This window comes from Macaca fascicularis, chromosome 17, assembly GCF_037993035.2.
Source record: "Macaca fascicularis isolate 582-1 chromosome 17, T2T-MFA8v1.1".
Lineage (NCBI taxonomy): Eukaryota > Metazoa > Chordata > Mammalia > Primates > Cercopithecidae > Macaca > Macaca fascicularis.
Window position 1 is genome coordinate 20,008,813 of NC_088391.1, and position 23,218 is coordinate 20,032,030.

Genomic DNA, 23,218 nt, shown 5'->3' on the forward strand with positions numbered 1-23,218 from the left:
CAGGCTTGCCCTCTTGCACATGACACTACCATGAGAAGAACTTACTCTAGTCACTCACCTTCCAGCCAAGGCCTCAAAGTGAGACACATGGAGTAGGCTGCTGCAGGGAATTTCATACATGTGAGCAATAAATAAATACATACGGTTGCATGCCATTGAGACTTTGGGGGTTGTTATGGAGCAAAAGCTGACTGATAATCACAATGTGTTATCCTTCAAGTCAAAAATGCATATTTCTCCTTATCTGTCACTGCTGTAACCCCTCAGAGTATTAGCTCGCTGTTGAAGTAGCAATCACCTTATTCTTTTTCTATTTTACATTTCTCTAGGCTATCTTTTTTCAGATTCTCTTCAGAAAAGAACAATGTCTACAAATTGAAGTGTCATCTCCAAGGCTTTTCCTGATTCTTAAGGTAGGTATTATATAAGAGGGTGGCAGAAAATGTTATCCTTTCAGTGTCACGTCACAAAATGCCTCCTTTTTCCTTCAAAGCAGTAAAGTAAGATTTGTCATGATCATGGTTAATTTATTAAAGATAATTTTCAACTCATATGATGGATCCTAGAGATGGGTGGGAAGGGGGTACATGTATCTTCCTTCACTGCAAGTACTAAAGATTTTTAAACGCTGTTTTAAAACCTTCAGCTGAAATAAATGTTAAAATACAATGACTTTTGGTATTTTTAAAGGGCCTCCAAATCAGGGTAACTTTAAACAATGACACTCAATGTAAATGCCCTTCAATTGTGCCATTTTCCCATTCCAGCACACAGCTCAATGTCATTAAAACTACTCAAATTTAATTAATTATCATTATCATTTGTAATTTTTGAAGCTCAGTAGACCTGAAATAAAATTACGTTTGGATGACAAAACACATTATGCAATAAAGTCATCTGGAGGGTAGAATACCAAACTGGGAGCCTACTGCTTCTTTTTCCTTCTGCTTGCCATGACAAGGTTAATTTGTTTGCTTTCTTTTTCTTCCTTCTGTCTTACAAAGGAGATGCACACACTTACTTTGGAAAGGATGTAATTTCTATATATGTATCAGTCTACACTGTATTAATATGCCTAGAGTGTGCATAGAATTATGCATGAGTATTTGTAAATTTAAGTCTGTTTACTCAAAACCACAGAAAATACAGGTTTCAGTGCATCCTCCTTTTGATGCCAAAGGAGTAAGTGATTTTCTCAGGAAAATGAAAGCTAATTTCTTCAATTCTGGACTACAGATAATTAGAACTGACTACAAAAACAAGAAGTAAACATGTCTTCCTGTTTTTGAACCAAAGCTAGTAGAATAGCATTGTCTTAAAGGAAAACTTTATTTGCATATATTCAAATTCATGCCTAAAGAAATTCTTCAGGGTGGGAAATAAAATTCCTCAAGGCCCAGGATTTTTAACCTGGAGCCCATGGACAGAACTCAAGGGATTCATGACCTTGGATAGGAAAAAACACATTTTTATGAGTCACTCATTAAAATGTAGCATTTCTTCCAATTACGAATGTAGGCAACACATCACAGTATTGGCAGTACCTGTGACTTTGACACCAATAGAAATTGGATGCCTTCACATTACAGTTGCTGTCAAAAACCCGAAATATTGTTTATTCATCTCCACCTCGAAATTATAGTGACCCACCACTAAATAGTATGTAATGTATTGATAAAGAAGCACATCTATTACCCTATGACAATTTTGACAACTGTATTCAATGTAACTGCTTTCCTTTGCAATCGCATGTAATTTAATATTATGTACCCTGCGACACTGAGGACACGCTGCATCCACTTGCCACACTCTCACTCCTCAGCTGCCCGTCTTTATTAACTAAGGACATCCGGGGTGCTTTTTGTGGAAGCATGAGCATACTGTACTGAGGGAAGGGAGAGGAGATAACAACCTATTTATATATATCTATAACAGTGAAATTTTTAAAAATGGTAATTATGATGAGGCATCTGTCTATTTGGCACCATCTAAAACCAGCAAGCAATAATTGTACAACAAGGGGGTGTTTAGTGTGTGAGGTTTAGGACATTGTGCCAGAAAACCTAAAGCATCCAAGTTGTAAAACATTGTAATAAGCAGGTAATCCTAGGCCCAGCGTCCAAGTTTCTGCCCTAACCTGTTCCTTATGATTATGATTTTAAAACATCTCAGTGTCAGCAGGTTCACTGTGAGTCAGACCTGAAATAATAAATGGCTTATTTTCCATCCTGATGGAGGAAATACATCATGGCTCATTGTGGCTCACTTAACTGAGGCTGTTTTTACAGGAAAATATAAAAATAACTAAGCCATTCCGCCTTACCATTTTTATTTTAAATTTTTTTATTAACAAAGCTCTACAATCCATTTTAAAAAGAAAAGGCATGTTTTCAATACAGGCTATAAAAACAATAGCTCACAAACATCTAGAAGGAAAAATAACATAAACTGAGAAAATTATGCTTGTAACCAACAAATACCCTGGTTTGCCAAAATAACCAGTGAAATGCATTCACTACATCAAGATAAAGTGCTGCTTATTTAAATAGTCAACCACGTGGTAATGCTGTTAAAAGACAGCCAAAATCTTCTACCAGTATTCATTAAGGTTGCCACGCCTTAAAAACCACATGTATGTATACACATACGTGGACATAAATTCCAGAATGCAAAGTCTTAGTTGTTGTAACCTCTCAACTGAATGTTACGAGAAAAGTTATATCTTCACCAAAAATAAATGCTTATTCAGTGGCATCAATACTGCACATAGGCTGTAAAACTCATCATGACTGAGGATAAAATGAATGAGCAATATATTCTCAGAACAATGAGTTTTGTTCTCTCCTGTTACATAAACAAGTTCTATGTGACCTCACGGGTTTTAGATATGATTTATGACACCATGTCAGAATGCAATCTTATTCGTTACCCAAAACTGTGCTAGAGTGCTACCACTATGGTGGGTTCAGACATTATTTAAAACAAACAAACTTAAGACAGCATCACTGTAACCAATACTAGGTTACTAGGTACATACGGTGTATAGTTCAGGATATGACCGACCAATAAATTTAGAATCATACATAAGGTTCTCAGTGTGTAATACAAATTTGAAGCTAAAAATATTCATCGTTTCTGCTGATTTCGTACATTAAAAGAGTTAGGCCATAATTGTATCCTATGTCCTTGAAACAGCGATGCAGGGCAAAACCCTGCTAGAGGGGTTCACATGGACTTACCTGCCCATTCCCTCCTCACCTGACTCGTCTTGTGCCCCTAAACATGGATGGCATGATAGGGAAAGAACACATCTAAAACACATGGAAGCTGTGTTTGGGAGAGAGGATGGTGCTCAGCACTCTCTCATGAGCCCTGTTAATTCCCTCCTCCCATCACAGCTACAGTAATGTCAACAGTAAAATATAAAAACTGAGGCTGGGCACGGTAGCTCACACCTATAAATGCCAGCACAGTGGGAGGCCAAGTTGAGTGGGTCACTTGAGCCCAGGAGTTCAAGACTACCCTGGGTAACATGGCAAAACCCCGTCTCTACTGAAAATACAAAAAATGAGCCATGCGTGGTGGTGCATGCCTTTAGTCTCAGTTACTCAGGAGGCTGAGGTGGGAGGACTGTTTGAGCCCAGGAGTCGTGGGTTGAGCCAACATCACGCCACTGCACTCCAGCGCAGGCAACAGAGTGAGACCCTATCTCAATAAATAAATAAACAAACAAACAAAAATAAAAATAAAAACTCTACTAGAGGGCTAGGTTTTGCCCTGCCTTTTTACAGGCCTACTGAAGACAGGGTCAGTAGACTGAGGGGGCCAGCAGAAAATGCACTGACTCAAGGGTTACAGTTACCCATCTTCCATTTATCAGCTGTCATGCTATGGAGACCCTGGATCTCCCCAACAAAATCCAGGCTTCCCCACCTCTCCTACAGGGTTTTAGAAAGCTCAAATGGACAGAGCACAGCAGGCAGACAGCATATCATAGACACAGCTATGAAGAGAAAGTGCCATGTATGATGGAAAAAATGTTGCAGGGTCTCCATGAAATTATCAGGATGACACCTCAGGTTTTCAACCTTAAGGAAGAAAACAGAAGAGACGTATGTGTGTGTTACACACATGTACGTACACAAATGCGTGCAAGCGTGCCTAGGGAGATTTCTTTCAAAAAGAAGGCTGGCCCAACAATTTCAGTGGCCAAGAAATTTTATCATCCTGGGCACAACATTTCTGGTTTCCTTGATGTCAATTCCATGTACAGTGGTCCTTCCCTGAGTTCTCACCTTCCACCTTTTTGTTACTTGCAGTACAATATGGTAAGATATTTTGAGAGAGAAACTGCATTCATCTATCTTTTATTACAGTGTACTGTTATTATTGGTCTGTTTTGCTATTAGTTATTGTTGTTAATCTCTTACTCCGACTAATGTATAAACTATCATAGGTATGTAGGTACAGGGAAAAATGTAGTATACACAGGGTCTGATACTATCCACAGTTTCAGGCACTCATTGTGGGTCCCGGAACTATCTCCCTCTTATAAAGGAGGGCTACTGTGTATCAGCTGATCTACGATTTTAACAGCAACATTTTAAAAGAGGAATGACCCACAAACTGCTCTCCCTGTCTTCGTATTCCTTTCACCAGCAAGATAGAGGTGAAGAACTAAACTTTAATCAGCCACAATTTGATGGCTGTCAGATGATCTCCAGTATTTAAACCTTGAAATCTGGGTGAAAAAGAACACCTCATGCCTGCAAACCCTATTTCTCCATCAGGATTATCACTTGGTCAATAAGAGATAGCAAAGTCAAAAGTGTCCTCTTTTTGGGGGTGGTGTATGTGTTGGAGGGCAGGATCTCTGTGAGAACGGTTAGAAGTAAAAGAGATATGGTGAAAGGTCAATAGTCTGTCATCTCTCTCTTCCTGAGGTACATAAGGATGTGACATGGTTACATGTGGTTTGCAAGAGGCCTTCTCCCTTTACGATCTGCTTCTCCAACATCACTAATCTAAATCAATTTTTATTTTCAGTTTGGTGTTTAAAAAAAACAAAAAAGTTACCACACAGAAAGGACTGTAAGTCTGAAATGTTAATCACATCAAAGTCTGGAACTTCAAAGTTGCAGTTCCCACACCAAGAGCCGCTCCGGCCCCCATCTGCAGTTTGAGTGTTAATCTAGATGGTGGTCTCTCTGATTTAAGACCTTGTTTTATGTGTACAGGGACTGTGGCCAAGTCACAGGCCCCACGAATTTGAATCTCCTAACTCTCATTTGGTTTAGTGGATGATTACAGCGTCAGCATGTGCATTTGAAACAGGTCCCCAAAGAGGAAGCACATTCAGGTCACTTGAACAAACACGAGCGTGGGCCACACCAGAGCCCTCCAGCTGACTGCCTAGCAGCAGTTACACGGTCTTCCATCAGGACCCTGTGACCAGAACTACCAGGCGGCTTTCATGGAACTGAAGTTGGGTCCTCACAGCTGGTACCATTAAATGGCTTATTTTTCTAAGAGCCTGTAAAGAGCTTTAACAGACAGAAGAAAGTAAATCAGACCTCTCTTTAAAGAGAAAAAATAAAGGGTGAAAAAACTAGCACTCAACCCGGTATTTTAACTACTGGCAGTTGCCTTTCCTCTACCATGCAACACAGTGACTTGCAAAGGTATTTTCCAGCAGTTCTGGTTCCTGATTTCAGTGGCTACTCTATTTCAGGAATAAGGACAAAACTCAATACAGAGACAAATGTTGGAAAAGTCCCAGGGAACTAACCTGGCACCAGCAGTTCTGTGCAAGTCCACCCGGCCAGGCCAGGATGCATCTAAAAGCCAAACAGTTTGCTGTGTGCTTGCTTCTCATCATCTTCATCTCCTCTAGCAGCTGGAAATTTTAAAGCTAGATATGTTTAACCATCAGGAAACATGCTGACCATGAGCTGAGTCCTCTTCAGAAAGTCAAGAACACTGCAGGGATTAGGACCTCTTTTCAAAGCATGATTCTGCAACACAATTTAATTCATCTGAATTTTCTACTCAGCAAGAGGGACCTACAGGACTCAAGGTCACTGGAGTTGTAAGCAGCCTGAAAATATGGTCAATGACGTTTCATTTTGTAAAGAGAAAAACTAAGAAACTGAGGGGACAGCAAACCTTCACATAGAAGATTTTGTTACTGAGAACAACGCTAGCAACTTTCTCACACTGCACAGACAGTGGAAGATCTCTTGGCCCTGCAGAGAAGAAAGCACAAGAATAGCGATGCTGCTCCCCTTATCTGGTGGCCAACCTTCCAACCACCTCAGCCTCTGAAACACTCAAGACTATTTAAACAAATGTGAACCAGAAAGTCAGGGCTAAAAGAAAACAATGAAAGCCAAATGCTAATCCACAGAACTACAGAGCACAGAGATCCTCTCAAATCCTCATCCAGGGCCTGGCTGGATTTAAACTGTGTATAAAATAAGACCAGTTATTTAACACACTTTGTTATAAAGCTTCTCCTGAAAGGCTCACCCCTTCCTAGCTTGAAAACCATGATGAAGTAGCTAGGAGGCAAAGCAACGTACATAGTAAGAGAAGGTCTTTGCCAAGCTCCAGAAGACATGGCATAGGTGGTAAGCAAAAAACCAGAAAATCCCAATGATCACTCCCATCACTCCAGTAAGGCAGAAAAGCACACAGTGAATGCAGAGGTAGGTAAAAAGCACATTCATGCAGCAAACAACTGCTGAGCACCTACTACCATGTGGGTTCAAAAGAATGAAAAACATAGAGGATGTTTGTCCTTGTGGAGCCTGTGCTCTATGGTGGGGGAGATGGACAAGAATACACACTGGGGGTAGGTGTCAACAAGTGCTACAAGAAATAAAGCAGAGGGGGCCAGGCGCAGTGGCTCACGCCTATAATCCAAGCACTTTGGGAGGCCAAGGCAGGCAGATCACCTGAGGTCAGGAGTTGGAGACTAGACTGGCCAACATGGTGAAACCCCATCTCTACTAAAAACACAATTTTGCAGGGCATGGTGGTGCGCACCTGTAATCCCAGCTACTCGGGAAGCTGAGGCAGGAGAACCACTTGAACCCAGGAGGGGAAGGTTGCAGTGAGCCAAGATTGCACCACTGCACTCTAGCCTGGGTGAGAGTGAGACTCCGTCATACATAATACATACATTGATAGATAGATCAGATAGATAGATAGATAGATAGACAGACAGACAGACAGACAGACAGACAGACAGACAGACAGTCAGACAGAGCAGAGCAGAGAAGAGGGGACAGTGCATAGCATATACCGGGCATGCGGGGAGGCTGTGATTATCAACAATGAAGTCAAGGAAAATTGCTTTGAAAAGGTGACATCTGAGTGAGCGAGGTGAGGTGAAGGAAGTAGCCAGGCAGACACCTGGGAACAGTGTTCCAAAGAGAGGCAAGGGATATTGCCAAAGCCCTGAGGCAGAAGGATGCATCGCATGAAAGGAGGCCAAGTGACCAGAGAGACATGAAAGAGAGGAAAATGAGGTCAGGAGGGCTGGGCTATAATAAAGAGGCTTGCAGGCTGCTGCGGGAACCTCAGTTTTCAGGCTGAGGGAGGTAGGCAGCCAGGGGAAGTTTGGAGCAGAGGATCCGTCTGGCCTTGCTGAGTACAGGCTGCAAAAGAAAGGGCAGAAGCAGGAAAAGCAGTTAGGAGACAGAGCAACCAACCTGCAGAGAAACTACAGGGGCTTGAACCAGACACAGAAGTGGAAGCAGTAAGAAGTAAAGGAACTTGGATATATTTTGAAGATAAAGATGACAGCACTGCTGATAAACCAGATGTGGGATAGGAAGGGAAAGGAAAAACACTTTCTTCCTAAATTTGAAAGAGCTTTAGTTACTTGGAATATTTACTCAAAATGAAAAACAAGTATCTTTAGCTGAGACAAGAATATCTGGGAATGATAGTAAGGAGGGTTTTTTTTTTTTTAATGAAAAAAAAATTAAAACACAAAAAAAGAATATTGAATGCCTTGGCACACAACAGAAAATTAAGTCAGCGCTGCAAAGGGACTAATGTTTAAAGATGTATGAAGGAGAGAGAAAAAATTAAAAAGACAAGAACTAAACCAGGTATTCTGAAAAGTTCTGTAAAGGAAATGAGTCTGAAGGATGAGACGATGCTCATCTAATGAAGCAGACAGGAAAAAGGTCTGAAGAAGAGGGACCGTGGAGGGACAAACGCATGTGGAGAAGAGTGAGAAGTCTATTGGTACACTCACAGGAAGCAGCAGCAGGAGTGGCCTGAAAAGGCCATGATGAGCAATTGTATTTATGCTGGAGGTATCAGAAGCTACTATAGGGCAGAACAAGACTGAAATACAAGAGGGAAACAAAGCTGTGTTTCTCTGCTTAGGACAGAGTTGATCCGTGAGGCTGCGTGCAAGGGGTGTGAAGGGAAGGCGGCACAATAAAATTAAGACCTGAAGCAGACCAAGGAATGAAAAGAAAAATTGGCACTACATGGCAGTCTAGATTGGGAGCCAGAGCAAAAGGGACAGATGGAGAAAGGAGCAAGGAACCAGGAAACAACGCTCTATTGCAACTCACCTCCTGTGAGCTTCCTGGGGCTCCTTTTTCAATGGATAGCCCTCATGCTTTAGCATCTTTATGCCAACATGCAAATACAAACAAAACCTCCCCACACCCACCCTGCTGGATACAAGTCACTCGAAATAGAAATAACTGAACAGATATTTTAAAATATGATACGAAAGTATTAATTTCTGCATGAATTTCTAATGGGATAACAGAGAAATGACGGTTTAGGGAACAATCTATCTCTGACCAATAACAAAGGTGAAAGGCCGGGCACGGTGACTCACGCCTGTAATCCCAGCACTCTGGGAGGCCAAGGCAGGCAGATCACCTGAGGTCAGGAGTTTGAGACCAGCCTGACCAACATGGAGAAGCCCCGTCTCTACTAAAAATACAACATTAGCTGGGTGTGGTGGCGCATGCCTGTAATCCCAGCTACTCGGGAGGCTGAGGCAGGAGAATCGCTTGAACCCAGGAGGCGGAGGTCGCGTTGAGCTAAGATCGGGCCATTGCACTCCAGCCTGGGCAACAAGAGCAAAACTCCATCTCAAAAAAAAAAAAAAGAAAGAAAGGTGAAAAGTTACTAAGAATGTTTACCATTAAAAGAGAGAAGGGTGGGAAATCATCAGAACTCACATTCTTGTGACCAGGTAATATGTCCCCAGCATCTAGGAGCCAGAAAAGGAACTCAGTCTCATCTAATGGAAACACAGAGCCACAGTACACAAGCCTTAATAGGTCAGCACTCCTCTCCTAACTATATTTGGGTGAAGGAACAGCTGGATAGAAAGAATACCAAACATGTTGGGGTGCAGGGGGCGGGGGGCGGACATGACCTGAAAATAGGGAAAAAGATTTAAGTAACAATGTTGAACAATAAATAAGAAGGCAAAAACTAACATGGTATTTCCTTTTTAATTTCAGAGATTCCTAACCAATGAAAGCATTAAGTGTTCTGTACGTTGTCTGTAATACAACAAAGGAGATGTACCACACTGAAAATTCTCTGAAGACAAGGAAAAGCTCCAGAGTGCAAGCCTCAGGTGATCAGAAAGAAATGGAGAAGTCCAGATCTCACACATACCTCAGGCCTGATGCATTCACTGGCAAAATAGAAATCAACAGGTGACACGCTTGCCAAAATCACATCATCTGCCTTTCTAGATATTTCTTCTACAGTAGTGCAAGACCTGAAAACTTTTATTTTTTATTTTTATTTATTTATTTATTTTTTGAGACGGAGTCTTGCTCTGTCGCCCAGGCTGGAGTGCAGTGGCGCGATCTCGGCTCACTGCTAGCTCCGCCTCCCAGGTTCACGCCATTCTCCTGCCTCAGCCTCCCGAGTAGCTGGGACTACAGCGCCCGCCGTCACGCCCAGCTAGTTTTCTGTATTTTTAGTAGAGACGGGGTTTCACCATGTTAGCCAGGATGGTCTCGATCTCCTGACCTCGTGATCCGCCCGCCTCGGCCTCCCAAAGTGCTGGGATTACAGGTGTGAGCCACCGCGCCTGGCCTATCTATTTATTTATTTATTTATTTATTTATTTATTTATTTATTTATTTTTAAGGCACGGTCCTGGCTCTGTCACCCAGGCTGGAGTGCAGTGGCGCAATCTCGGCTCACTGCAACCCCGCCTCCCAGGCTCAAGTGATCCTCCCACCTCAGCCTCCAGAGTAGCTGGGACAACAGGCATGTGCCACACATCCTGCTAATTTTTGTAGCAAAGGAGTTTCACCATGTTGTCCAGGCTGGTTTCAAACTCCTGGTCTCAAGAGATCTCCCATCTCACCCTACACTCCCCTCCAAGAGCTGGGATTACAGGCATGAGCCATGACACCTGGCCCTGAAAACTTTAGATGTACATGTGGAATACTATCAATTCATACTAAAATACCCACTCAACTTTCTTCTTCCAAGCTCCCAAGAGCTGTTCCACAGAACAGGATTGCATTCTGGTGGATGACTTGGCTAAGCCGAGTGATAAGGGCAGAGAGGACAATAATTGCTATTTTACTGAACAGCAGAGTTATGAAACCAAGAACAGTACAGTAGTTAAAACTAAGAACCCTGAAGACCAACAGGCCTGGATTTGAGTTGGGAAGAGATGGGCAGCTCTCAAAAAAGGCACAAACAATTGAAGGATGGATACCATGGCTTATGTTAAAAGAATGTTGAAAGGAAAATAAGCAAGCCAGGAATCTCAGGATGAATCAGTCTAGATCTAGATCAGATGGTGGTGGTGAAGAAACCTTATCTCAAGACTGTAATCATTGTGAAAATAGGAGAAGATGGCAGCAAGAGCATCTCCACAGAGAAAAGGCCTATTAGCAGTTTATTAATTAACTCAATGACGAAGATTATCGGCTTATGAGAGACCATAATCTTTTAGGCTCCCCCAGAGAAATAATTATCAGAAGAACTGCAAAAGCGGTTAGATGGGGTCAACGAACAACTAGTATCTCAGCCTGATTTGAGAAATGGCACAAATTGGCCGGGCGTGGTGGCTCATGCCTATAATCCCAGCACTTTGGGAGGCTGAGGTGGGTGGATCATGAGGTCAGGAGTTCAAGACCCGCCTGGCCAACATGGTGAAACCCCATCTCTACTAAACAGATACAAAAATTTAGCTGGGTGTGGCGGTGCATGCCTGTAATCCCAGCTACTCGGGAGGCTGAGGCAGGAGAATCGCTTGAATCTGGGGGGTGGAGTTTGCAGTGAGCCGAGATCGTGCCATTGCACTCCAGCCTAGGCAACAAGAGTGAAACTCTGTCTCAAAAAAATAAAATAAAATAAAATAAAAGGAACAAATTACAGAGACTCAGAAGTTCCCGGAGAAAGTTCAAATGAATATTCTCTTCCAGAATAGCTGAACACCTTTCAGGGCACAGGAAATGCAACTCGAAGTGGACAAAATGAGAATCAAAATTGGAGAGCTATGAGTCAAACAAACTTGAACAGTGGAGAGTTTCAGTTTAGTCTGCAAATCCACATAAATCAAGAAAATAAAGGATTTGAAATTCATGGAGATTATACAAACATTCCACTTTCAGATAGTAACAGATATCATACTACAAATAGGCAACAAAAGTCAACTAGTCCTGTGGCTAGGCGAACAAGAAGCCAAATTTCAGTGAATTTCAATGGTGGTAGTTCCAACGTTCTAAGGACTAGTCTTGCTTCAAGGGGGAAAAATTCAGCTGAAGGATTTTTCTCAACATTGGGAAGATTAAGAACTGGAATTGGGGGATCAGCTGGCATTCCCAGAGCTAGTGCTTCACGCACTAATTTCAGTAGTCATACAAACCAGTCAGGTGGTAGCAAACTCAGGCAAAGGGAGGTGCAACGGTTTAAAGCAGCACATGTTTGGGAAAATGGAGCTAGAGGTAATGTTACAGTAAGAAATACAAACCAAAGATTAAGGCCAATAAGATCTACCTTCAGTAGCCAAAGTCGTTCACCAATTCAAGAGACAGAGTGGCACTGTTTATCATAATTCACAAAGGGAAAGTAGACCAATACCAGCAAACCACCAGAAGATCTGTTAGGAGGAGGGGTATAACTCAAGTCTTTTTAGAGCAAGATAGAGAACACAGAGGTACTGCATATACCCCATTCTCTAATTCAAGACTTGTGTCAAGAATAACAGTAGAAGAAGAATCCAGCAGATCCTTAACTGCTGTACCACAACATCCAACAATCACACTAGACCTTCAAGTGAGAAGGATCCATCCTGGAGAAAACAGAGATCGGTATAGTATTGCAGACAGAACTCATCCAGAGTAGGGCTAACAGAAAATACGGTCACTATTCAAAAGCAATAATGGGGGCTTCTGCCAAATCACTTCTTGTTTAGAGCGGTCATGTATTCAAACCTATGTTAGTACCAGAATTCTTCCTAGGATTTCTGAGAATGAGCTTGTTGAGCCATCATCAGTGGCTCGTTGGTCAATTTTAAGGCAGATTATGACTGGGTCTGGAGAACCTAGTACTCTAATGGAGGACTCAACCATTAGAGAGAAGCTCTAGTTCTCCAAGTCAGAGCTTCAGAGAAATGGTCAGCATTTACCAGAGATGCACTCTGAACTGAGTAACTTAGCTACAGTTAGACAGCAGCCAGCACAGGGAAGGTTCCTCTCAAGACAGGCAGGCCCAAGGAGATAGCACTGAAATGCATGGTGTAAATGAGACCACTCACCTCATACCTGAAACAGTGACAATAGGGGTAGCATGTAGTTGCAAAATTCAAATGATTTAGTCAAACTGGAACACTACCTATTCTTCCCCTTGCTCTCTCTTTTTTGTTGTTGTTGTTTTTTGGAGATGTGAGTCTCGCTCAGCCACCCAGGCTGGAGTGCGGTGGTGCGATCTCGACTCACTGCAATCACCGTCTCCCGGGTTCAAGCTATTCTCCCACCTCAGCCTCCCTAGTAGCTGGGATTACAGGAACCCGCCATCATGCCTGGCTAATTTTTGTATTTTAGTAGAGATGGGGTTTCACCATGTTGGCCAGGCTGGTCTTGAGCTCCTGACCTCAGGTGATCTGCCCACCTCAGCCTCCCAAGGTGCTAGGATTACAGGCAAGAGCCATCACGCCTGCCCGAATACATGATTGAACCAAAGAGCAGACTGATAATCTTTCCACCCGGTGCTAGAGCATAACAGTATTGATAGTGAACTACGTAAAATCCTTAGTGCTTGTTATCAGTGATTACATAACTGGAAACAAGCTCAGGCAATTACCCTGCATGCATGAATTTCATATTCATTGTACTGACCGATGGCTCTCAGAGAATTTCACTTGCCCGATCTGTCAGCAGCCTGTTTTAGGGTCCAACATAGCAAACAATGGGTAAAGTGATGGGATCTACTCAAATATTGTATTTTAGTAGAACTGAATGTTTAAGCATTGTTTTGCTTAGTTACTTGTGATGAGCTAACTAGGATGAAAAATAACCGATTATATATAGTTGGAACTATTTTTGTGTGCTTTTTTTTTTTTTTTTTTTGAGACGGAGTCTCACGCTGTTGCCCAGGCTGGAGTGCAGTGGCGCGATCTCGGCTCACTGCAAGCTCCGCCTCCCGGGTTCCCGCCATTCTCCTGCCTCAGCCTCCTGAGTAGCTGGGACTACAGGCGCCCACCACCGCGCCCGGCTAATTTTTTGTATTTTTAGTAGAGACGGGGTTTCACTGTGGTCTCGATAGCCTGACCTTGTGATCCGCCCGCCTCGGCCTCCCAAAGTGCTGGGATTACAGGCTTGAGCCACCGCGCCCGGCCTTTGTGTGCTTTTTAAAATTTGCTATAAAGAGGAAATTTATATAAAATTTAAAAATATAAATGTTAAATTATCCAGAAACACAAAATAATTAACATTGCTAGAACCAAATAACGTCTAAAATGTTTTTATTTTGGTAATTTTGTCATGCTAAGCACTTTTGTCTCTGCACAATCAATAGGTTAAAAACCAATCTTCTTTTTCTTAATAGCACAGCAGACTTTACTTTCAAGTTTCACAGGCTTAGTACTTATGTCTAGACATTTCTATCTAAATAAGCTTTTCATTAACTTTTCAAGAATAATACCTCTTCATGAAAGAGTATTTGGCTGAATGTTTGCTATACATACGTTACTTGAAATGTTAAATATACAGCATACCATGTATGCATATATAGGTATATAATTTTAAGGTTAAAAGATTCAGTCTACAAGTCTGGTTCTTATTTAAGCTTTTCGGCTAAAACTGCATATGGCACAATGTTTAATATTGGCAAGATCATCTCAGAGAGAAAGGGGATTCAGATATCATTTTAATATAGAGATAATTTACTGAAGCATCTCTGACAATCTGACTTACTAGAAAGCAAGCAATATATAACACTGAACAAGCATCTATTCAGTAATGGAAAATTTAGGACATACAGGTTATTTAACTTGTGTTCAGCCTTTTTGTAACTTTTTTGAAAGTGCAAACAATTCTTTGGATTATTAAATAAGGTATACAATATGCATGGTTTCTCAAATTTAGTTTTAAGATCTAAAAAAAAGTCTATAAAGAATCAATTGCATAGATAATATGTTAAGTTCACTTGGAGGCTAAAAATCTCCAATGAAAACAAAAACCTTTAAGAGAATGCAGTTTATATAAACACAAAGAATGCATTGATGATCTATTTCTACCAATAAACATTAAAACAAACAAAAAAATCTCAAATTTCATAACTGTAGGAAAAGCTAGACTTATAGAGGGAGTGTTTATTTAACCACCACCACTACCTTCAGGTGAACTGGCTGCATCTCCACCACATTCTGAGACATCAACTTTGAAGTGCTAGCTCACTGAAGGAGTTTCTTTTCTGGCAAAAGGCAAATCTGTCTTTCCCAAGCCAAAGAAAATCCAAACAAAAATCACCAAGCCTCCTGCCTGCTCGACATAATTCCACCATTGCCTGAGCCTGTGATGAGATAGTACACAGAAAGCACACGGCTCTATGACTGGCATAACATGGTTTTTCAAAGTTAAACTATTTTTTATCATTATTCCTCAGATTCCAATCCCCTAAATATTATTTTCCAAATTTACTCCTATTTTGCCCATTCCCTAAGGATCACTATAAGTAAGCATGGAAGAAGAAGAGAGTCCTGCTCTGTAAGAAACAATTCCAGACTAGAGATTTCTTAAAGTACTATCTGCTTCCAGGGTGTGATTCAAAGGTTTAAGCCCATGCCAATCAATTTATGACAGCAAGTCTGCTACAGCAACACTCTTCAACAGTCATATTCTCAGCAGAATCAATTCCTTTTATCAAAGGTACGAATAAATCAAAACAAAACCACCGATTTGCATTTATTCACCTTTCTCTAAGTTCTCCAATGGGAATGTTTTTTTAAAAAAAATGAAATACAGTTAAAGGGGAAAGAAAACAAACTTGGCTTCTGAAAAATAACACAGACATTATATTGAGATGCATTTCTCTCCAGGCCATAAAACATTTATCCCTTGGTAAGGCTGCTCTATGAACAAAGGCTTTTTTCCAAAAGTGACACGGGGGACCATGTGGGGCATTAGTTATTACTGTTGCTGACTACTATGAAAATCAACTTTTTTCCTCTGCATTTACGTCTGTATCACATGACAACCCAGAAGACAGATCGGTAAACTTGCCAACAACAAGAAATAAAATAACCAATAAAATCAACAACAGAATTAAATTACACTGACAAGTTAGAATGCTGGGTTTAAAAATCAACATAAAATTGGAAGTTCAGTAGTTTTTTTTCTTTTTAATGAGGAAATGTGTTTGGAGGCAGGCACAGAAATGTTTGCTGACTGTGTCATATGAACCACTGTAAGTGACAAAAAGGGGTGGTAGTCTTAGGTTGCACTAACAAATGTACAATTTCCAGATCACAGGAAATAAAAGTCTCACTACACTCAGAATTGGCCACACTATATCTAGAGAACTAGATGAGTTCTTTATTAACACACTTTAAGAAGAACATTGATAAATTAGAGTGCATCCCATAATGAGAAAGGGGTAAAGTTCCGGGGACCATGGTCAAGAAGTTCCCCAGGCCAGGCATGGTGGCTCATGCCTGTAATCCCAACACTTTGGAAAGCTGAGGCAGGAGGAGTCTGAGACCAGCCTGGGCAACAAAGTGAGACACCAGCTCTTTAAAAAAAAAATTTTTTTTTTTTAATTAGCCAGGCATGGTGGCGCACGCCTGTAGTCCCAGGTACTTGGGAAGCTGAGGTGGGAGGATGGCTTGAGCCCAGGAGTTTGAGGCTGTAATGAGCTGTGATCAAACCACTGCTCTTCAGCCTGGGTGACAGTGTGAGATTGTCTCAATAAATAAAAATAAGAAATAAAAGACTCCTAATCTCTGGAGATAAACAAAGCCTAGGGGACCCTCTGCAGAAGAAGCCAAAAGGAGGTATGTGGCCTAGTCCCAATTCTAAGATTTCATGCACCTGGGGACTATTATCATATCATAGCCTGATAGTACCACCAACAGAAAACAGGCCAGGAATGTAATCAAAGCTGTTAAAAACTAATATTGCTTTCAAAAAAAAAAAATCACTCAGGACATTCCTAAGAGCAAAGAGACATATGGTACTACATGAGTTTCATGAAAACTTACCCAGAAATTGCAGCAATGCTTTGCTTTATAATATTTAAAAATTGTGCTTGCCTATCTTACCCAATCACTTATAACATGCATTATAAGTGGTCAGTTCTGATTCATACAATATAAGAACAGCACTCTGACTAAAGGGGGTGGGATGGGAACCCCAGGGCCAGAGTACTCATCTCATCATAAATTAAACGGTGGCTAGGCAGGCAACTTGGCAGAGGGAGGTGACAGATGATACTGTATAGGAATTTAATACTTTTTAAATTTTTTGGAAATTTTGAGAGTATATGGAATCAACCACTCCCCCAACCAGGAATCATTTTTGGTAAGCATGTAATGGAACACAGAATTACAAGTTTCAATGAGAGTATTTCGAGTAATGAAAATAACTATCTCACTAGGAATTATGCATATAGTTTTTTATGTATATAACAGAGTATTTCTGGCAATCCATTAGATAGAAAATTTAACAATATACATTGCAATATTAAAATCTGTTTTCTATAGCTCTTTACGAACCAATCATAAAACATGGTTTTGGATGCTAGGTAAAAGTGACAAAAAGTCTAGTAATATATAAAGTTTTGACTGGATAAATGTAAGTCAGTACAAATGAAAGTACTTTTTATTGTGAGAGATTAAGTGGATTATTAGTGAAGACGAAATTGCTTAAAGTTTTAATGCAATGGAATGACCACACTGAGTTGAGAAAAACACAAATTAACATGTTATGTTAATCTGGATTCAAAGTGGGGAAAAAAGAGGAAATAAAAGCATTATCTAACTACCACAAATGTGGCATGTTGATAATTTATTTTGACCTAGAATATGACATGCACAAATGTACTAATGATTAAGTACTAAATTCATCATCCAAAAACTCTTAACTCAAGGGTCTCTTTCTCCACGTAAAGAAAATAAAAATAAATATGTGTATCAACGATTTTATACTGCTTACGGCTTCCAATGCTGATGGATTACTTTTCAGCAAATCCAGCAAATTCTAAGTACTGCTCAGTGTAAGTGTCCACAATTTCCCATTGTTAACACTCAAGACAGCAAGAGCAGAAAATTCATGTATGGCCAGGTAGAAAATTCTGCTATAAAACAGAGTTTTTTTCCATTCTCCATTAGCTTAGACTCAATTACAGAGAGAGTCTAGGTTGCTCTGCCTTTGGAGTAGCCCTTCTACATTCCCTTATTTTAATAAGCTGCTTTCACTTAAAAAAAAAAAAAAAAGTTTAATTTTCCACAGGGGGGAATGTGATTATATGATCTTATAATTTTACATAAGGCAATAAGTACTCTAAAATACTTTAGGTATAAGTTAAAGAAAAACATGGCGTATGATAGGTAATGACTTTCCTCTTACCATGTGAAAGCAGGCCCTGGCACATACATTTTCAAAAGCAATCCAAGGCAGTACAGTTTATCAATCCTACTTTATAGATTCTCAAATTGAAGCAAGAGTTTTAAATTATGAACCAGGTCCCTGACCAGGGATGAGGATAAAGTCATCTTTGTCTTCACTACCATTTATTTTACCTTATCTTTTTTTATTTATTTTTTGAGTCAAGTTCTTGCTCTGTTGCCCAGGCTGGTCATGAACTCCTGGGATCAAGCCAATCTCCCACCTCAGCCTCCCAAAGTGCTGGGATTACAGGTTGAACCACCATGCCCAGCCTTACTTTTTATTTAAAACCTAAGGCTATTTAAGAAAACATCTAATATATGACATATTCTATTTAAATAGAACAACAGAATAACAAATCCTAGCCAGCAGACATTCTGATAATAGGATATATTTTTAACTAATTCCACTTCTCAAAACATTGTAAAAACTTTAAAGGATTCAATATTTGCAAGTCTCCTGACAAAGCAACCAAGTAAGAGCACTGGTCTCAGGAGGTTGTGATGTTTTAATATAACTGATAAACAGTTTACAACACTGAAAGCCTAATGACTTCTAAAGCTGTACTACTGGTGAGACAACTCATGTCCCACACTGAAATGTTCTCTACTCAGACTTAGTAAAACAAAGTATAAATGCATTTTGCATTCCAGAGGTTACCGCATGTTACTAAACATGCCTAAATTTTCTTTCTTATATAGAAGATTCAGAGGTAACTCCTTGCACTTGATAAAATGTTACACACCTACAGAAATGATAACTAGGCAACATAACAAAGTTGGTAAGTTGTACCAATACCTCTCCTTTCAAAACCCGTCCTTAAAGTGAATGTCTTCATATGCTCTCTCCTTGGGGAAAGATGCCTAGTTTCACTTGCAAAGACATTGGCCCATGAACTTCCCCTAAATTAGGTCCACCACACTCTCAATCCCTTAAAGCTGGAGAACAAACATTCCTCCATCTAAAGCTTTGAACAAGTACCCAAGGGTGACTTTATTGGCAACTGCCCTACATGCACTGAATTTCAATCTGGCCACTGGGTCCCAAACTCCTAAAATTTCACAACCTTTTTTCTAAGTAGTTACCCTCAGGGCTATCACAGTGTGCAGAAAGAAGAAATGTATGCATAACAACTCCTGGACATAAAACAGCCCTTTCCCAGTTTTATCTTTAATCCTCCCTGCTCTTTACTTCTTTAATTTTCCAGAACACAAGCATTAGAACCCTGCCATCACCTCTGCTTCTTTTCCAGGTCCATTCCTATCCAAGCAATTTTACCAACAATTCCCCCAACCACGGCTTCCACCAACCTAAGCCTGTGGGAATCAGAGCACAAGGCCACTGCCTCCAACTTCCTCCCCACCAACTGTATCCACCTCACTCACAACTGTTCATTTTTCCCAAACCCAGATAGATCACATTCACACACTGGCTCAAAACTCAAAACCCTTGGACGCTTTAAAAATAGTTGGTCTGGTTTCTTCCAAGGTGTCAATGGCATGAAAGACTCAGAAAGGCTAAGGAAATGTTCAAAGCAAAGGTAACTCAAGAAAGGTAATGCTCAAATGCACTGTACAACCCTGGAATGGATTCTGTACAAGGAGAAAAATGTCCTTGCTATTAAGGAGATTATTAGGAAACTGACAAAACTGGAACATGAAATAAAAAATATTGTATTAACAATAACTTTCCTGGCCGAGCGCAGTGGCTCACGCCTGTAATCCCAGCACTTTGGGAGGCCAAGGTGGGCAGGTCACCTAAGGTCAGGAGTTCGAGACCAGCCTGGCCAGCATGGTGAAACCCCGTCTCTACTAAAAATACCAAAATTAGTCAGGCATGGTGGCAGGTGCCTGTAATCCCAGCTACTCAGGAAGCTGAGGCAGGAGAATCACTTGAACCCAGGAGGCAGAGGTTGCAGTGAGCCGAGATCACGCCATTGCATTCCAGCCTGGGCAACAGAGCGAGACTCAAAAACAACAACAACAACAACAACAAAAAAACACAACAGTAACTTTCCTGAATGTGATGGCTATACTACAGATCCATAAGAGACTATTCTTGTTCTTTGGAAATACACATTGAAGCATTAATGACTACAGCAGCACCACTCATAAAAGCTACCCCTTGACTGGGTTGGCAGGGGAACCGTGTCTGTGTGCACAAATGTATGTACCTATAAATATAGACATATACACATATATACATATATACATACATAAAGGATGCAAGCAAATTATCAAAATGTCAAAAACTGGTGAATCTGGGTAATGGGGACATAAAAGTTTTTTTTATTCTTCAAACTTACTTGAAAAAATTTCAAAATAAAAATTTTTTTAAAAAGCCCTTCTGGGGGGCAGGAGGAAACTTTTCAGGGTGATGAATAATGTTCTTTCTCGAGTGTGGTGATGCTTCACAAGTATACACATGTCAAAACTTACCAAACTGTACATTCTAAATATGTGCAGATTATACATCAGCTGTTCCTCAATAGAGCTGTTTACACACACACACAGACACACACACACACAGACACACACACACCCCTGTGAGGGTTTCAGTCTTCCCGGGCACTCTCGCAACGTATCTGGACAAACCTTGTCACTGTAGGATCCCCTCATCCATTTCTGCACTTTTCACCCTTCCCCTCCCCAGTCCCAAAGAACTCACCGTGCTGAGTCTGTCCTCTTCAGCTTTTTTGTTCATGCTACTACCACTTCCTAGAAAATGTACAGTAGAATCAATTCATATGATCTAGACCCAAATCTCAGTTGCACCAAGCCACATGCTCAAAGCCGGAGTTTCCTCATCCGTGAAATGGGGACATGGCCAACCTAATGACAGAAGCAGACGAGACCTGGCAGGAGGCAACAATGGTATAGAAGTACTTTGAAATAATACAAAACACTATTGGGAATCATTACCTTCACACATCCAAAGCCCTGCAGGCTCAACCTTCCTCCCCAGGTTGTCCCCCAGGCACCTGGCTCTGAAACAGACTCATCTCTCACTCCCCTGAATCGAGCAGTAACTGTACTACTACAGACAAACTGTGAGACCACCTATAGCCTACCATGTATATTTTTACAAGTGTATCTCATGAATAAAATATACTTACCCAAACTCCCCAAGTTCGGGACGGACCTGTGGGTGCCCCACCTTTATGTGCCAGCCCAAAGCCTTGCTCATTCATCCTAAGACCTCAATACTTGAATTTAACAATGTATTGAACTAGGATTAGATCACAATGGTTGAAGAGGCCCAACCAACGAATGGCAATGAATAGTTAAAACAACATGACTTTTCTTTTTTTTTTTTTTTTTTGAGACGGAGCTTCACTCTTGTTGCCCACGCTGGAGTGCAGTGGCACAATCTTGGTCCACTGCAACCTCCACCTCCCAGGTTCAAGCTATTCTCCTGCCTCAGCCTCCCAAGTAGCTGGGATTACAGGCATGCACCACCACGCCCAGCTAATTTTGTATTTTTAGCAGAGATGGGTTTTCTCCATGTTGGTCAGGTTGGTCCCAAACTCCCAACGTCAGGTGATCTGCCCGCCACGGCCTTCCAAGGTGCTGGGATTACAGGTGTGAGCCACTGCACCTGGCCAAACAACATGACTTTTGAACTGCCTAAGATTTCACAACCTCTAGAGATATATCAAGTACAGGCTGACTATCCCTTATCCAAAATGCTTGGAACCAGAAGCATTTCAGACTTGGGATTTTTTTCAGATTCTGGAACATTTGCATTAAGCTTACCAGTTAAGCACCCCTAATCCAAAAATCCAAAATCCTCCACTGAGCGTTTTCTTTGAGCATCCTGTTGCCACTCAAGAAGTTTCAGATTTTGGAGCATTTAGGATTTTAGATTTTCAGATTAGGAATATTCAACCCGTATATGGACATAAGACCCATCCACCAGTGACCCTCACTTCACATGCTTGGTGGGTTGTGGGCTTCGGCTAAAACCTGTGAGGAGACCACAGATTCAGAGTTTCCTTGTGGGCACTGTGCTCTGTAAGAGGAAGCTACAGTTGAGAAGGTTCAAGGCAACTGAATATGTGCTAGTAAAGTGAGCATCAATCATTCTGAAACCAGAGGACCTGCAACAAGTAACCTGGTTTGTGCTTTTCTTGTGCTCAGCACTCAAGTGATAAGAACCTTTACATCTAACATTTTTAATTTACGAAATAATGCCCACCACTTCAAAAAAATTGATAGTATTATATCTTCTACCTTTCTATGTCCAAAAAATAAGGGAAGGAGGTTTAAAACATAAGTAGCTAAACCAGGAACTCCAGTCCCGCCACAATGCTAGGCATTTTGTTCTAGGAATTCAAGTCCTGCTAATTTAAACAGCAAGGGGAACTGAAACTCTTGAGAATCTCTAATTATACAGAAAATCTGGGTGTAGTTTATACACAGGGCAAGCCAACGGGATCCTTCTAAACAGTATGGGGCTGTTTGCTTTTGTTATTCTTTTTGTTCTCACTGAAAAGCAAAAATCATTTGTCAACATGGAAAAACCAGCCTGGTGCGGTAGCTCACGCCTGTAATCCTAGCTCACTGGGAGGCTGAGGTGGCGGATTACCTGAGGTCAGGAGTTGAAGACCAGCCTGGCCAACATGGTGAAACCCCGTGTCCACTAAAAATACAAAAATGTAGCCTGCTGCAGTGGCACACGCCTGTAATCCCAGCTACTTGGGAGGTTGGGGCAAGAGAATTGCTTGAACCCAGGAGGTGGAGGTTGGGGTGAGCCGAGATCGCGCCACTGCACTCCAGCCTGGCCAGGGAGCAAGACTTCTCAAAAAAAAAGGAAAAACCAGGAAAAGCCTGTCACTTAATGACTGTCCTGGCAAACAGGAAAAGAGCCTAAAACTATTTTTCCCTTGCCATACTGTGAAGACTACGAGCTTTGCCAACACCACTCCTCAACACCACTCTGTCATTTTTCTTTGTTTAAATCTTTTTAATTTCTTAAATGGGAAGGAAGTTGCCTTAAGGTATAATACCAAGATTCCTGCAGGGTACCACTCTGCAGAAATGTGGTTCAGAAACCAAGAAGCAAGGGGCACCGCCTCCACACAGGTGAGG

The 23,218-nt window shown here is 41.2% G+C and overlaps 1 protein-coding gene and 1 pseudogene across 3 annotated transcripts in view; one reads left to right on the plus strand and one right to left on the minus strand.

Moving 5' to 3' along the window:
- Positions 1 to 23,218, minus strand: part of FOXO1 (forkhead box O1) — a 339,803-nt gene that overhangs the window by 279,462 nt on the left and 37,123 nt on the right. The window contains exon 1 of one of the 3 annotated variants that reach the window (XM_074021887.1): positions 1 to 23,218. This exon is cut by the window's left edge and continues 38,538 nt beyond it; it is cut by the window's right edge and continues 35,235 nt beyond it. The exons of the other annotated variants lie outside the window; for them this stretch is intronic. The gene's annotated coding sequence lies outside the window, so the exon portion shown is untranslated. 3 annotated transcript variants of the gene reach the window in all.
- Positions 9,571 to 23,218, plus strand: part of LOC102122846 (E3 ubiquitin-protein ligase RNF6-like) — a 49,471-nt pseudogene continuing 35,823 nt past the window's right edge.